Raw genomic sequence first — 15,965 nt, forward strand, 5'->3', positions numbered from 1 at the left:
AGTGTGTGATTTGGGCAGAATTGGATTAATGCGTGACTTCCTGTTTGACTAGCGTTGTATAAAGGTAGTTTTTGCATTCATAAATCATACAATGAATTTTAATTGTCTCCTTATTCAGCTACTTCTCCTCATTAAAACTGATCTCCTGGAGTGCAGGGGTTTTTCACCCCAGGTGGCTAGTAGGCACTTCATACATAAATACTCAGGAAAGGTTGTTTTAAAGATAAATGTAGAGCTTTATAGAAAATGTGTCTTCTAATTTAGGAGAAAGGTGTTAGTATGATTCCATAATGCTTCAAAAAATGTATTAATATGAAGTTTGTCTATAGCTCTTAAAGTCTCTGTAATGTTTTCTCTTCACCACTCCTCTTGTTCTCCAACATCTCATTTCTCTAGCCAGCACAGTCTCTTCAGGCTCAGCATTTGTTTTCTACCTTTTCTTAGCAGAAGCTCTCTCCTTTGCTTATGATGCTCCCTCTGCCAGATCGGCTTTCTCAAGTGCTACTTTTCAAGACAGGTTCACATTCTATACATCCTTTTTTAAGAATGGGCTTCATAGCCCCCAACAGAAGTTAATTTTTCTCATCAGCAGTTCATTCTTATATTATTTACAATATTCTGCTTTAATTTGAAATTTCTTATGTACTGTCTACTCTTTTACATGATAAGCTCTCAGCAACTTTAGATATTCATTTTTAAAGTGACTCGTAGTTTTTCATTGTACCTGATATATCACTTAAATATCAATCCATCTCTGTCTTTTGATGTTACAACCTCAAAAATCATTTTGATTCTTTACAGAGGTGATTCTACTAACTAATCTGCTTTCATTAAGCTATACACATGTCCTCTAGGAATAATAATGCATTTGTGTTCATCAGGCTACAAGTTTCTCTAGAAAGCAACACCTGCCCCTTTTATTCCTGAATGGCTGGTCCTGGATCATTTAAATGCTGTCAGAGATATGAAACAACAAAACTACTATCATTAAAAGCAACTGGTATAAGATCTTTTTCCTCTTTATTGCAGTGTTACATTTAGTGGAAGTAAGGATTCGCAAGCATATACAATAGGGACTCAAGTTTTCCAAATTCAAACTTCTTAAGACTTTCTCAAATCCCACTGTACTTGTCTACTCAGGCTACAACAAAATACCACAGAATGGGTGGCTTAAACAATGGAAATTTATTTTCATACAGTTCTGGAGGCCAGAAGTCCAAGATCAAGGTGCTATCATGGTTGTTTCTCCTGAGAGTTCTCTTCCTGGCTTGCAGAAACAGCCTTCTTGCTGTGTCCTCACATGGCCTTTCCAATGTGCATAGCCGGAAGAGCCTTCTCTGATGTCTTTCCCTCTTCTTATAAGGATGCCAATCCTATTGTATTAGGGCTCCACCTTTATGACCTTGTTTCACCTTAATTGACTCCCTAAAGACTTTATCTCCAAACCTCATTATATTGGGGATTAGAGTTTCAATATATGGAGACACAATTCAGTCTATAACACCCACGTTCTTTGAAAAAAGGAAATTACCTCAAAAGTAATATTCTCCTTATCTAACATGCCTGATGACTGACATTTCTATCATTTTGCACTTTCAAAAATTATAATCATACATTTCTAGATTACAACTAAACTCATGGATGTTTAGCATTCAGAATAGAATTGAGGAATAGACCCATGCATATATGGACAACTGATTTTCAACAAAGTTATAAAGATAATTCAGTGGAGGAAAGGTAGCCTTTTCAAAAATTGTTCTGAAACAATTGGATACTCATATAAAAAATTAACTTTGACCCACATCTCACACCAAATACAAAACAAAAAGCTTAAAATGTATTATACACCTAAATGTAAAGCACAAAACTGTAAAACTTCTAGAATAAAAGATAGGACAAAGACGTTGTGACCTAGGGTTAGGCAAAGATTTCTTGGATATCAGAACAAATGCAGAATCCATATAAAAATGCACTGATAAACTGGACTGAATCAGCATTAAAACTTCTCTTCAAAATGCACTGTTAAGATAGTAAAAAGATAAGCTCTACATGTAGAAGAAAATTTTGCAACTAACATATTTTATAAAGGACTTTTATCTAGAATATGTAAAGAACTCTCCAAACTCAATAAGGATAAAAAAACCCAATAAAATAAGTGGCCAAAAGATCCAGACAGAAAATACACTTTAAAAGATATGTGGGACTTCCCTGGTGGTGCAATGGTTAAGAATCTGCCTGCCAATGCAGGGGACAAGGGTTCGAGCTCTGGTCCAGGAAGATCCCACATACCGCGGAGCAACTAAGTCCGTGCACCACAACTACTGAGCCTGGACTCTAGAGCCTGTGAGCCACAACTACGGAGCCTGCATGCCACAACTACTGAAGCCCGCACACCTAGAGCCTGTGCTCCACAACAAGAGGAGCCACTGCAATGAGAAGCCCGTGTACCACAACAAAGAGTAGCCCCTGCTCACCGCAACTAGAGATACCCTGCATGCAGCAATGAAGACCCAATGCAGCCAAATATAAATAAATAAATAAATTGTTTAAAATGGCTAAAATGGTATATTAAAAAAAAGATATGTAGATAGCAAATAAGCACATGAAAGTATGTTCAACATCATCAGGGAAAAGCAAGTTAAAACCACAATATGATACAATTACACACCTAATAGAATAGTTAAAAAGTGATCATAACAAGTGCTAGTGACAATGTGGAACAACTGGAACTCTCAAGCATCATTTGTGGGGATATAGAATGGTAGGATCACCTGGTAACTGAGCCCACTGCAGCAGCATTCACAGTATCCAAGACATGGAAGCAATCTAAATGTTCATCTGTGGATGACTGGATAAAGAAAATGTGTTATACACAAACAATAGATTGTTATTCAACTTTTAAAAAGAAGGAAATTCTGCCATTTGTAACTACATGAATGAACCTGAAGGACATTATGTTAAGTGAAATAAGCCAGACACAGACAGACAAATACTACATGATACCACTTATATCAGGAATCAAAAGCTGTCAAACTCATAGAAGCAAAGAATAGAATGGTGGTTGTCAGAGGCCCGAGGGAGGGGAAAATGGGAAAGTTATTAGTCAAAAGGCACAAAGTTTTAGTTATACAAAATAAGTAAGTGCTGTGGATTTACTGTACAGCATAGTTCTCAGTTAACCATACTTTATTGTATACTTAAAAATTTGCTGAGAGGACAAATCTTAAAAGCATTTAAGTGTTTTAATAATCACACAAATAATGATAGAGGGGGCAGGAAGAAACTTTTGGAGGTGATGGATATGCTAATGGCACAGATTGTGGTGATGGTTTCATGGTGTATGCTTATCTCCAAAGTCATCAAGTTGAAAATATTAATTATTTACAGCTTTTTGTATGTCAATTTTACCACAATAAAATGTTTTTTTCTTTTTAAATAAAGCTATGGGGTTTAAAAACACAAATGTTACACCTTTCTCTTACTTGAATAAGTGGTAAAGAGAAATTATTATTGGCAAACCTGTCATTTTTTCAGCATATCATTTACAATCTTTAGTACTTGAGCTATTATTAGTAATTCACCTCACAACAGATTCCAACACAACTGTTTCAATCCCAGCTTACAACCACTGCATTAAGTTTCTCCGTTATTCTGGCTCTGCATTTTTTTTAAAATTATATATATACTTTTTTGAATTTTATATTTTTATACAGCAGGTTCTTATTAGTTATCCATTTTATACATATTATTGTATATATGTCAGTCCCAATCTCCCAATTCATCACTCCCCGCCTGCCCCCCACCCCCCACCCCACCCCTTTCCCTACTTGGTGTCCATACATTGGCTCTGCATTTTCAATCCTCTATCCCCTGGATGGCAGTCTTCTCCACATTTCACATTACAGTTGAAACTTGGCATCTTAAAGAAATCAATCTGAATGAATGGCTTACGATAGCATTTTTGAATTAGAAGGAAAATAGATGGATCTATCAGACTTTATATATATACTTTTTATTCAAACAGAAAGTCACAAAAATTATAATCATCTTCATCAGTTCACTCAGTCCCATGTAATTAATTTTTTTTTTCATCTTGATCTTTTGTTAGCACTTTTATGAATTCATCAGTTTTCCATTAGAGTTCTGAAAATGCTTATTCATTCAGTTCAGCAGTATAGTCAGAAACCAGAAACCAGTACTTGTCAGAGTCTTTTCCATGAATTCCTTGAAAATGAAGCCCTTTTATAGGAACATTTTTGCAAAAGCATCAGAGTACACCCAGAACTCTCTGTAAATGACAAAAGACTTGAAAATGACCACGGTTAAAGATTTGATGAAAGTTCATAATAATGCAATTGACAAGGAAATTTAGTTATTTCTGAGATATACATTTTAAAGTAATAACTAGAATTATGACTTATTACACCAGAACATATAAGATTTTTAGGAATTTCATGTAATGTCTGAAACATTTATATTAACATATTTCCATACAAATAACCCAAAGAAAGTTTAGTATTAGTTTTTTTTTTTGAATTTTATCTTTTTATTTTTTTATACAGCAGGTTCTTATTAGTCATCAATTTTATACACATCAGTGTACAGACTTGATATTTTTAATGTCTAAGATTAACTTCTCAGGTTTCAATTTTTGACTTGAAGTGAATTCCTAAACAATAATAAACCCTCTAATTGAGCTACTAATGGATTTATGTAAGATTCAAAGTTTTATATATATAACGTACCGAAGGGTGTAACTAGTTACTGTATAGGAGACAAGTAGTTGGCAACTTACTAGGCTAATATGTTTCCTAAATCAATCTTCTAACAGATTATTTTTTGCCTAAATTTCATGTCAATGTTTATGGACTGTTTTGGTTAGATTTGTTACTTTATATCTCTAGGAAATTTAAAGAAAAGTTTCTACTGTAGGAATTTTAGATCTTAAAACTTTTGAAATAGCTAGTTAATATTACATAGTCAAGTTTTATAAAATCTGAAGGGATGGAGCCGACACTTAGCAATTTAGCATTTTGGCCTAGAGCTTTGGCTCTGGAATCAGATGGATATCAAATTCTAATTCTATCTTTTAATAACTATGTGCCCTTGGGCAAATTATATTAACTCTCTGTGACAAGACTTCTTTTTTTTTATAAAAATGGGAATGGTAAAATGAAAACACAATGTAGAGTTCTTGAATATTTACCTCTCAATAATTTAATCTGCTATTATTTTCCATTGTCTAATTTGATCTTGACAGTAACTTTGGGAGATAGGCATGGCACATATGAAGGATGCATGTCTTACGAATAACAAATATGCCTGAGGTCACAGAGGTAATAAGAGGGCAATCCAAGTATTTTGACATAAAATCACTGGTGGCAGTTTTACAACAACTCTATGATATGAATGTGTAAATTACATTAATAATTTATGACCACTATTCTTTCCCATTCACCTAATTATTTATTGATTTTTCAGCAATTAATGAGCTAAGGCACTTTATAAACTATAAATCTTAACATATATATGATTTATTTTTTTAAATTATTTTCCAATTATCCCAAGATAGGCTCAAGATTATGCAACAAAGCCTATAATATTTTAAAGCTAAGTTCAGAAAACATTATTAAAGCCCAATTCGGATTCATTTTCAATAAAGTGATTGGCTTTGATTCACTTAAATCAACATTTTTGACCATCTGTTTTGCAAAGCATGGTGCTAGGTTCAGTAGGAGATTTTGAAAAATGATTAAGACATTGTCCTTGTCCACGTTCACCATAGACTTACAGAGTAATAACTTTAATAATTCTAACACCAAGGCCAACTCAATATATTAAGTGCCAGAGAAAGAATATTATGGGGAAGTGAGAGCAATTTGATTAGAAGGCTTCCTAGAGGAGGTGGGTTTTGAGTTCTATTTTGAAAGAAGGGTGGGACTTCAATAGGCAGCTGTAGAATAGGGAGAAAATTCCTCAGCAGAAGAAATTAGTTAAATAAAAGCAAGGTAATAAAAGGCACTCTATTTCATAAATAAAGTAAAGCATCTAAAAGTTTTTTTATATACTCTTATTTAAAGTTTCCAAAAACATTGTTAGAAAGACATAGAAATTAAAACCTTTTAAATTTCTTAAATATATCTCCCCTACACATACCTCTGAAAAAGGAAGCTCTCTTAAGTTATTGAAATTTTTAAAAAGTGAAGCAAAATCTTTTGAGGCAAAAACCAAACTTCATGAATCATAATAGACTGGAAGAGGTGGGTTTTAAAATACCTGGGAATTTTGAGATTTGTAAATGAGTAATATTTAAAGGGAATTTTGCTGCAGTTATACTTAAACATAAAGATGGAAATTCGAGATAGAATGAAGTGAATGGTATAAAAGCCAGTTCAGAGAAAACGTTTTTAATTGAACATACCATCAAGAGCAAGGAATTTATAGCAAATATTTCTGGTTGCATGTCCATCAAGACCAAGACAGAGAGAAAATACGTAGCTTGGGAGTTAAATTTAGCAGGTCGTATAGCTTCTCCTTGAAGGAATTCAATGCCTTTTCTCTGGCAAGGATTAAGGTTAAAAAAAGAAATTCCATTATTTTCCCCAACTCACACTCAAGGTTCTTGAAAGTGCTGTCTCTGCTTCTTCAGTTTTTAGCTGTTGCATAGTTTTGGAATCCCCTTTTAAAACCCCACTGAAGATCTGCTGGTCAGAGTCACCAGTAACCTCCCAGGTACTCAACTGACCTTGGGGTACAAGATATCACCTCTTTTCTTTGCCAGCATTGACTCACCTGAATGTGTTGGCTGAGCCACTGACTCCTTTCCTCTTTCATCTCCCCACATGTATCATTGTCCAAGCTAGAAACCTTGCCAGATAGATTTACCTATGTAGTGGCATTTCATACCAGACTTTTTTATGCCTGACCCTAGCCATATGAACACTATTGATTCAACAAAGAATTACCCAACCCAAATGTCACTAGTGCTGAGATTGAGAGCTGCTATTCTATATTCATGTCTGTAACAATCCATTTTATAGTGCAGTGAAGTACCAAGGGCCAGGCTGTGGGAGAGGTCAGGTCTAGGTACAAGAAATGAGGGAGGGTGCAGGGATTGGTCTGTATAGAATTTTTTTTTTTTTTTTTTTCGGTACGCGGACCTCTCACTGTTGTGGCCTCTCCCGTTGCGGAGCACAGGCTCCAGACGCGCAGGCTCAGCGGCCATGGCTCACGGGCCCAGCCGCTCTGCGGCATGTGGGATCTTCCCAGACCGGGGCACGAATCCGTGTGCCCTGCATCGGCAGCCGGACTCTCAACCACTGCACCACCAGGGAAGCCCTAGAATTTTTTTTGATGTGGACCATTTTAAAAGTCTTTACTGAATTTGGTACAATATTGCTTCTGGTTTATGTTTTTTTGGTTTTTTGGCCATGAGGCATGTGGGATGTTAGCTCCCTGACCAGGGATCAAACCCACATCCCCTGCATTAGAAGGTGAAGTCTTAACGACTGGACCGCCAGGTAAGTCCCTGTGTAGAATTTTAAACCAGTTATAATTCTGACTAAAAGTCAATCTGGTTTTATTATCACCATGCATTAGAAATTCTAAAAAAAAATTCAGTGATAAAAATTCTCCTTCCTGAACAAATATTTTATCAGTCTAAGTATAAATAACTAGTTCAGTTTTACTGTTAAGTTTTAAAATTATATATGTAGGCTTCAAAATTAGTAAAGTTTTATTAACTTTAATAAGCATTGTATTCTATATGAAAGTAAGTTTGGAGCACTGCCATTTATGCAGTAGGCCCCTGACACATGTAGACCTAGGGACACCTATTCAGTAATAAGTTTGTAATCGTTTGGAATCAACTGAGCTCACTTTTTTGACACAGTTCATTTGCAATCTCTGTGATAGGACAAATTCCTGCATTTAACAGTGATTCAAAATAAACAATGATAGCTGTGTGTGATTTTTTTTTTTGAGTTATCTTGCTTTTTCTAGTGTGAGGTTTTAGATGAGGTTAATCTGACCAAAAAAGAAAAATCACAAACAGCTGGAATTATCCTGGAGCACTGTACAGTGAAACACCAAGCTTTAAAATCATTTCTTAAAGAGAGGCGTACAGAAAATGTGGGAAAGGATATTAACTATTTAACAACAATGACCAACAAAGTAAGAAAATGTACATTCATAGAGAAAAAAGAGTCAAATTTCAGAGAAGAATGCCAGGAGAAACAACAGAAGATGCTAGCTAGTATTACATTGCCATTAAAAATAGCAACATGTGAATGCCTTAATTGTTTCCATGAAGAATGGACACTTGTTCTAAAGCAATGGATCAAATAATGTCCATGTTTGTTATCATTCGGCCATTTTCTTTCACTTTTGCAAAAGAAGAAAAAATTTGTAGTTATAACCAGTGTTATAGAAATTTATGATGCATTTTATGGTGAAAATATTGTAGTGGAAGTATTTTTGACTGAACAGCCATTTGAAACCACCAGCATACATTCTGAAGAAACAAAGACATGGATAGTATAACAATCTTTGGAATTTATTGTGAATCAGATTATTATAAAGTTTAAGTTTTTTTTTTCACTAGTTGCATATATGTTGCTTCGTGTGAAAGAACCATAAATGTTAAAATTAGTTAAAAGTGCTCTTCGGGCTTCCCTGGTGGTGCAGTGGTTGGGAGTCCGCCTGCCGATGCAGGAGACACGGGTTCGTGCCCCAGTCCGGGAGGATCCCGCATGCTGTGGGGCGGCTGGGCCCGTGGGCCATGGCCGCTTAGCCTGCACGTCCGGAGCCTGTGCTCCGCAATGGGAGAAGCCACAGCAGTGAGAGGCCTGTGTACCGCAAAAAAAAAAAAAAAAGTGCTCTTCAATTCTAAGTGAAGAGAAGTTGACAAATCTGGCTATACTATCTTGTAAATATGAATATGTGAAGAAGATCAATTTTTGATGAAGTTTTTGACACATATGCAGAAGTTTGGGCTTGAAAACAAAAACAATTTTGTTATTATTGAATGCTGTGACAGACCAATATGTAGGAATAAATTTTACCTTTTTAAGACATTATTGACCAGGGGATTTTTGCAGAAACTAATGCCTGTAATGTGTCCCTGGTCAAAAATGTGTTAAAATATAGTTAAAAATCATTAGTATGTTTTCTTTTATATTTTTATATTCCAGCATTTAATTAATCTTTTCAGTTTAAAATTTTTTTACTAAATGATTTTATATAGAAAATTCAATAAAAAATAATTTCACTGTGTGCTTTCTCTTCTGGCCATTGTTTGTTGTTTCTTTTTACAACTTTTTCTGAAAATAATTTTTTTGTATAGAGAATAGTAATATAATTTGTTCTGGATATACAATAGGTTATGCCATTGATGTTCTAATATCTGAGAGGTACTTGAAGTTGATATGTCTGAAACTATTGATAAATTCACTACTTACCCTTCATGAAGTCATGTTTAAAAAGCAAACAATAAGAACTCCTAATTCCAGTAAAGGGCATTATCATTCACACCATCATCCTTGACCTCTTCCTTCATTCAGTCCTCACTCCCACATAAATAGTCAATAATAACATTGTTTAGCTTCTCCTTCTTTCATCTCTCTCCTGAATCTCTTCATTTCTATCCACACAGCTGCTGATTTCAGTTAGGCCCTACCCTTTTCTCTCGTGGATTATGTAGTAGTTTCCCAAGTTGGCTCCCTGCCTTCACATTTACCACTATCTATCCATTCCTCACATTGCCAGGGATGTTTTCTAGATAACTAATCACATCATTCCCTCCATAAAACTTTCACTGGGTTTTCATTGCTTTTAGTATAAAAACCAAACTTCTTGGTATGGTATATCAGACTCTTTATGATTCGGTCCGTGATGACATCTACAGGTATATTCCCTGCTAAAACTTTATAGTTATAAAATGTACTCCCAAATTTTCATCTCTTTTAATATTTTCTGTTGGATATGTCATTGTAGATATGGATTCTTGGCCCCAAACACTTAACATTTCACTCCTCACGCTTGCCCAGGGGTCCATTTATCTACTTCTATATTTATCAGTCTGGATTACTTAACTCTGATGCCATTTTCCCACCAGAAACTGGTGTAATCTCAGGTTAGGGTTAGTCATATTTCTCAGTTCATATACATTTTCATCATTGGTCAGGACAATATTCCTTTCTTATTTTAGTTATGTATTTCCTCTATCCACTCCTATTTCCACCCTTCACCCTGGTAAGTAACTATTCTATTGTATTTAATATGTATCTTTTTTGAGGGGGCAGGTGTCTTTACAAAATGTGTATTACCTAATTCTGTTTTAAAATCTTCACATTCCACCATACGGATCAAACAGTCAGAAGCTCAGAAACATAGATAATTGTATGATGTTTGGACCTCCCTGGTGGTGCAGTAGTTAAGACTCCACCTGCCAATGCAGGGGACACAGCTTCAATCCCTGGTCCAGGAAGATCCCACGTGCTGCGGAGCAGCTAAGCCGTTGCACCACAACTACTGAGCCTGCTCTCTAGAGCCCGTGAGCCACAACTACTGAGCCCATGTGCCACAACAACTGAAGCCCGCATACCTGGAGCCCATGCTCTGCAACAAGAGAAGCCATCACAGTGAGAAGCCCATGCACCGCAACGAAGATTAGCCCCCAATTGCTGCAACCAGAGAAAGCCCATGTGCAGCAACAAAGGCCCAACATAGACATAAATAAATAAATAAATTTAAAAAAAGAAGTATAATGTAGTAAAAAAAAATTAGGGAGGGATGAGTTTTGAGTATCTATTACCTTTGTTTCTAATGTCGTTTAATTATAAATTTAGATAAATTTTAATAATGGTTTTTAAAAATTTATTTATTTTTGGCTGCATTGGGTCTTCATTGCTGCACGTGGGCTTTCTCTAGCTGCGGTGCGTGAGCTTCTCACTGCAGTGGCTTCTCTTGTTGTAGAGCACCGGCTCTAGGTGCACGGACTCAGTAGTCGTGGCTTGCAGGCTCTAGAGCGCACGGGCTTAGTTACTATGTGGCATGTGGGATCTTCCTGGACCAGGGATCACACCCATGTCCCCTTCATTGGCCGGCGGATTCTTAACCACTGTGCCAGCGGGGAAGTTCCAATAATGGTTATGTTTTGCAACAGATTATATTCTTGGTTTTTTTCCTCTTTTGGTGTATGTTTACTCTTTGAGGAATCTCATCTACCCCTAATGTTTCACCTTTCTTTTGAAACATTTCCCAAGTAATGTTCTATGCAATATCTCACGGCATTAGGTCTAGCTAGAAAAATAGTTCTATATTTAAATACATTTAGAATTTTCTGTGTGATTCATGATGTAATGTAACATTCATAATGTAAACTAAATCCTATGATAATTCTGAAGTAATGATCCTTCTCAACCATGTTTAAACTAATCCTTTCCAATACCATTGGAGTATAGATCACATCATGGTGCATTTATCAAATCTACTGAGACTGTGTATACTAGTTTGGGAAATATTGGCATAAAAGTTGATTACTTTCCAATGTATGTATCCAGTCCCTCCTGTCATGTGAACTCCAAGACTGAATTTCCAACTGTCTCTTACATACCCAGAAGTACTTCAAGATTATATAGTCCAATATTAGGCCTGTTGCTGTATCAATGACCTGAAGCCAAAGACCACCAACATACACTTATAGTTAAACAAGTTGAATTTATTACTGGTTACAGTGAGGGAAAATGCACAACATAGCAAAATGCGGGGTGTCTCACAAAGAGGATGTTAGAAAGAACTTACTGTGAGATTTTAGTTTAGTTTGAGTAATTTTGGAGAGGATCTAAGGAAGCAGGGACTAGCTCTAGATTGGGTGCTATCAGAAACAGAGAGCAGCTCTATTATTGAATATCTCAATACATTTTATGTTTAGGAGGGCTGGCTAGAGTGGGAATAAAGCTGTAATTGGTAAAGAAGTAGCAGTCATTTATTTTAGCTGAGGGAGGGGAATATTTAGTATTTTGTGAATTTCCCAATTCATCTTTTTGTCTTATTTAGTCATGGTTACAGTTACTGTGTTTGATATTCATGTTTGATGAGGTTGTTTATGTCCAAGAGCAGAACAACATGGCTTAACTTTTAGCATCAGAAGGACTTGTAATAACATTGAGAATAGGTGTGTATTAGAACAGGTCTCCAATATCAAGAGCTGTTTTGTCCTTTCTTAGATCCATTACAGTACTTGTTCTTTGTTTTGTATTATTTACTGGCACAACCTTAGTCATCCAAATAAGAAGCATATGGTTAACATTCATCTCTCATCTCTCGTACTCCTGACATTTTAGAGGATTATTAATCACCAATTTTACTCCTAATTATCCATGAAATGCCTTTCAAAATTATTCCTGCATCTCTTATCTCAATATCTAGATTCAGGCCCTTATTATCTCTTACCTGAAGAGTTGCAATTGCTAGCAAACAGATGTTCCTGATTCTAGTTTTCTAGCTAATCATGTTATCCTCTCACTATTATCAAAGGTTTACTTCCCGAAACATAAATAAGATCATGTCCTTCCTCCATTTTACAACCTTAAATGGCTCAGTTTGTCTATACATTTTCTTATGCATGGTATAAGTACCTATGCTGCTATTTAAGGCCCTTGACAATTTGGTATATCTTAACTTTAGATCTCACTTCACATCTAGTCCTAACTGTCATCATGTATGGTCTGTGCCCTAAAATTCATTCAGTAAATATTTATTGAAATTATTTATTACTAATTCTATAATAACTGTGACAGAGATTAAGAGTTTCTTCTATTACTTCTTTTCCTCATCTGATATTGTAAAAGAATCATTGATTTTTTTAAAGCTGGGACAACTAAAAATATATTCAGCCACCCAGGGTATAGATTCTGTGTTAGCCTCCTTTACAGATAAGCTAGCCACCTTAACAATTTCTGACCAAAGGGTTATAAATGAAAGTGGTTGGTAGCTTATGTTAAAGTGAATGTGCCTCTTGCTGTGCCTCCTTACTACTGGCTGGAATGTTGACATAATGGTAGGAGCTCCAGCAATATTTAAGAACATACAGATGAAGGCTACATAAAATAATGATGAAGTCAAAATTTGGAAGGAGTTTGGGTCCCTGATTACTTCATTGAACGGTCATACCAAGACTGGGCTATTCCTTGGGTGAAAAGAAATATAAGACAAAACTTGTGTGCTTGAGCCACTTAAATTTGGATGTTTTGAAACATTGGGGTGAACTTAATTTCCTCTGATATAATAATAATGGTAACTGTATTTTTAAAAATTTCGTTTGATTTAGCTACCCATTTGTCACTTTCCTTCCCATACAATTATCTATCTATTCAAAAGAACTCAATGCAGTGTGGTGGGATAATATTATAAAACATCAAAATTACATAATATAAAAAAAAGAATATCTGCCTCCTTTCCCCGCCTCCCATAATACTTTCATCTGAACCCTGAAAGCTTCTTCCCTTCCCAGTCAAAAGGACAAAAATTACCCAGAGAAAAGCATAAAGGCTACAGAAAGTATTAAGAAAACAAACAAACAAACAAACAGAAGAATTAAAAAAAACAGCCACTGGCCAAAGCAGAATTTAGAAATCTTAGAATATGCACACCCACGTTAATATTCTTGCTTAGATAAACTGAGTAGAGTGCACGGGCAGAGGAGGGAAAAAGTTGAGAGAACCATGGGGTAAAAGAGAATGTGCTGGAGAAACTAAGAACCTCTGCTGAAGTTTCAGAAAACTGTATTTCTTGATTACCAAAAGCTAGCTTTTGCCTATGGAATATTAGGTTTCAATTAAAACTTGACTGTGCCAGTGTCACATCTCCATCCAATACATCCTTTAAAGGCAGCCCTCTTTCTGATGGCTCAGGATGATTGAAAGCCTCTACAAATGTATATGAGAGACCTGGACCCTGAGGTTCGATTTTTAATGTGAAAAGAATCCTTGCCTCTAGGCAGGAAAATAAGATGGAAGAAGAACAAAGGTTAATATACAAAATGGATGCCACAAGGTCCTATATATTTTTTAGGGATGAGCCATGAGTTAAAATCTAAAATTATAGGGCTAATATACAGGGAGAAATACAGTAATTTTGATGCTTTAAAAGTCCATAACATAACATATTCTCATTGTTTAGAAGGATAATTAACACTGATACTAAGATCACAGAAAACCAACCTCAACTATATCCTCCTCCCTGAAGCCATCATGTCAATGAAGACATTGTGAAAATTTTTATAGTCAACACTGTCATTTTTCCTGTTGTTTACTATTTATCTGTCCTTAAAAGAATGCTTATATTTTGTGTTCTACAACTGAAGGGTATCCGAAGTTTTGACTCACCAAAGTGTTGTTTCAAAATATTGAAGATCAAGTTAAAAAAAAAAAGTGGAGGGCAGGGTAGTTCATCTCCCAACCTTGAGAGACTAACATGATCTGGGATTACTTTCTGCTGTAAACAGCTAGAAAGCTGTATGAAATGTATGGAAATGTATGGAATTGGACAATAGGCAGCACAGGCCTGTAATCACTGAAAGAAAGCAAACAAATGAATATAGACCTATTTAAGATGTTCTTCTACAATGGAATATTACTCAGCCATAAAAAGGAATGAAATTGGGTCATTTGTAGAGACGTGGGTGAATCCAGAGAGTGTCATACAGAGTGAAGTAAGTCAGAAAGAGAAAAACAAATATCATATATTAACGCATATATGTGGAACCTAGAAAAATGGTACAGATGAACCAGTTTACAGGGCAGAAATTGAGACAGAGATGTAGAGAACAGACGTATGGGCACCAAGGGGGGAAACTGGCTGGGGGGGGTGGTGGCGTGATAAATTGGGAGATTGGGATTGACATGTATACACAAATATGTATAAAATGGATAACTAGGGCTTCCCTGGTGGCGCAGTGGTTGAGAATCCGCCTGCCAATGCAGGGGACACGGGTTCATACCCCGGTCTGGGAAGATCCCAGATGCCGCGGAGCGACTAGGCCCATGAGCCATGGCCGCTGAGCCTGCGCGTGCTGAGCCTGTGCTCCACAACGGAAGAGGCCGTAACAGTGAGAGAGGCCCACGTACCGCAAAAAAAAAAAAAAAATTGGATAACTAATAAGAACCTGCTGTATAAAAAAAATAAATAAAATTAAATTAAAAAATTTAAAAAAAGATATTCTTCTATGCTCTCAGTATTAATTATACTTCTAAACAAGATATATTTTATGTTATGAATATTTTGAGTTTTAAAATTATTTTATTGTTTTTTTAAGTACTAAAACCACCTCTAAATACCATAGTATCATTTAATCTGTCCCCTAACCCCTATATTTTTTGTGATGTAGTACTTAGATCTGGAGGCTAAATAGGATTTTGATTTTTTAAAAAAAATAAAGACACTTCATTTGTAATAATGTGTACCTCCATGAGAAGGCATGGATATTTGACTCCTGTGACTTAATGTAGCTATTGTCATCATTGTTTAGCTCAATTCATTTCTTAATGGCTACAAAATGGTGATATTTTAATTCCATCATTTGTTTATTTAGGAGTTTTCTTACTTCTATAAAGAGAAACTTTTTCCTTTTCAATTATTTGATTATCTTCTATAAAGAGAAACTTTTTCTTACTTCTATAAAGAGAAACTTTTTCCTTTTCAATTATTTGATTATCTTAAATTATTTGATTATCTTAAATTATTTGATTATCTTAAAGAGCAATAGTATAAATAGTGTTCTTTCAGTGGAGACAGGTCAGCAAGTTTGAACAAAACTAGATAATTAAGAATCATGCAAAGGTTTTAAAATAAATTTTATTTTATGTGAGAATGCTAAATGTGTCTGCTGCTAGTAGTAGGTCAAATCTAAGTACTGACAGAAGTAGTTTAAAACATGTCAATTTTGATTAGAATTTTGACAATTT

This window comes from Leucopleurus acutus (genome assembly GCF_964270905.1).
Source record: "Leucopleurus acutus genome assembly, chromosome: 3".
NCBI lineage: Eukaryota > Metazoa > Chordata > Mammalia > Artiodactyla > Delphinidae > Leucopleurus > Leucopleurus acutus.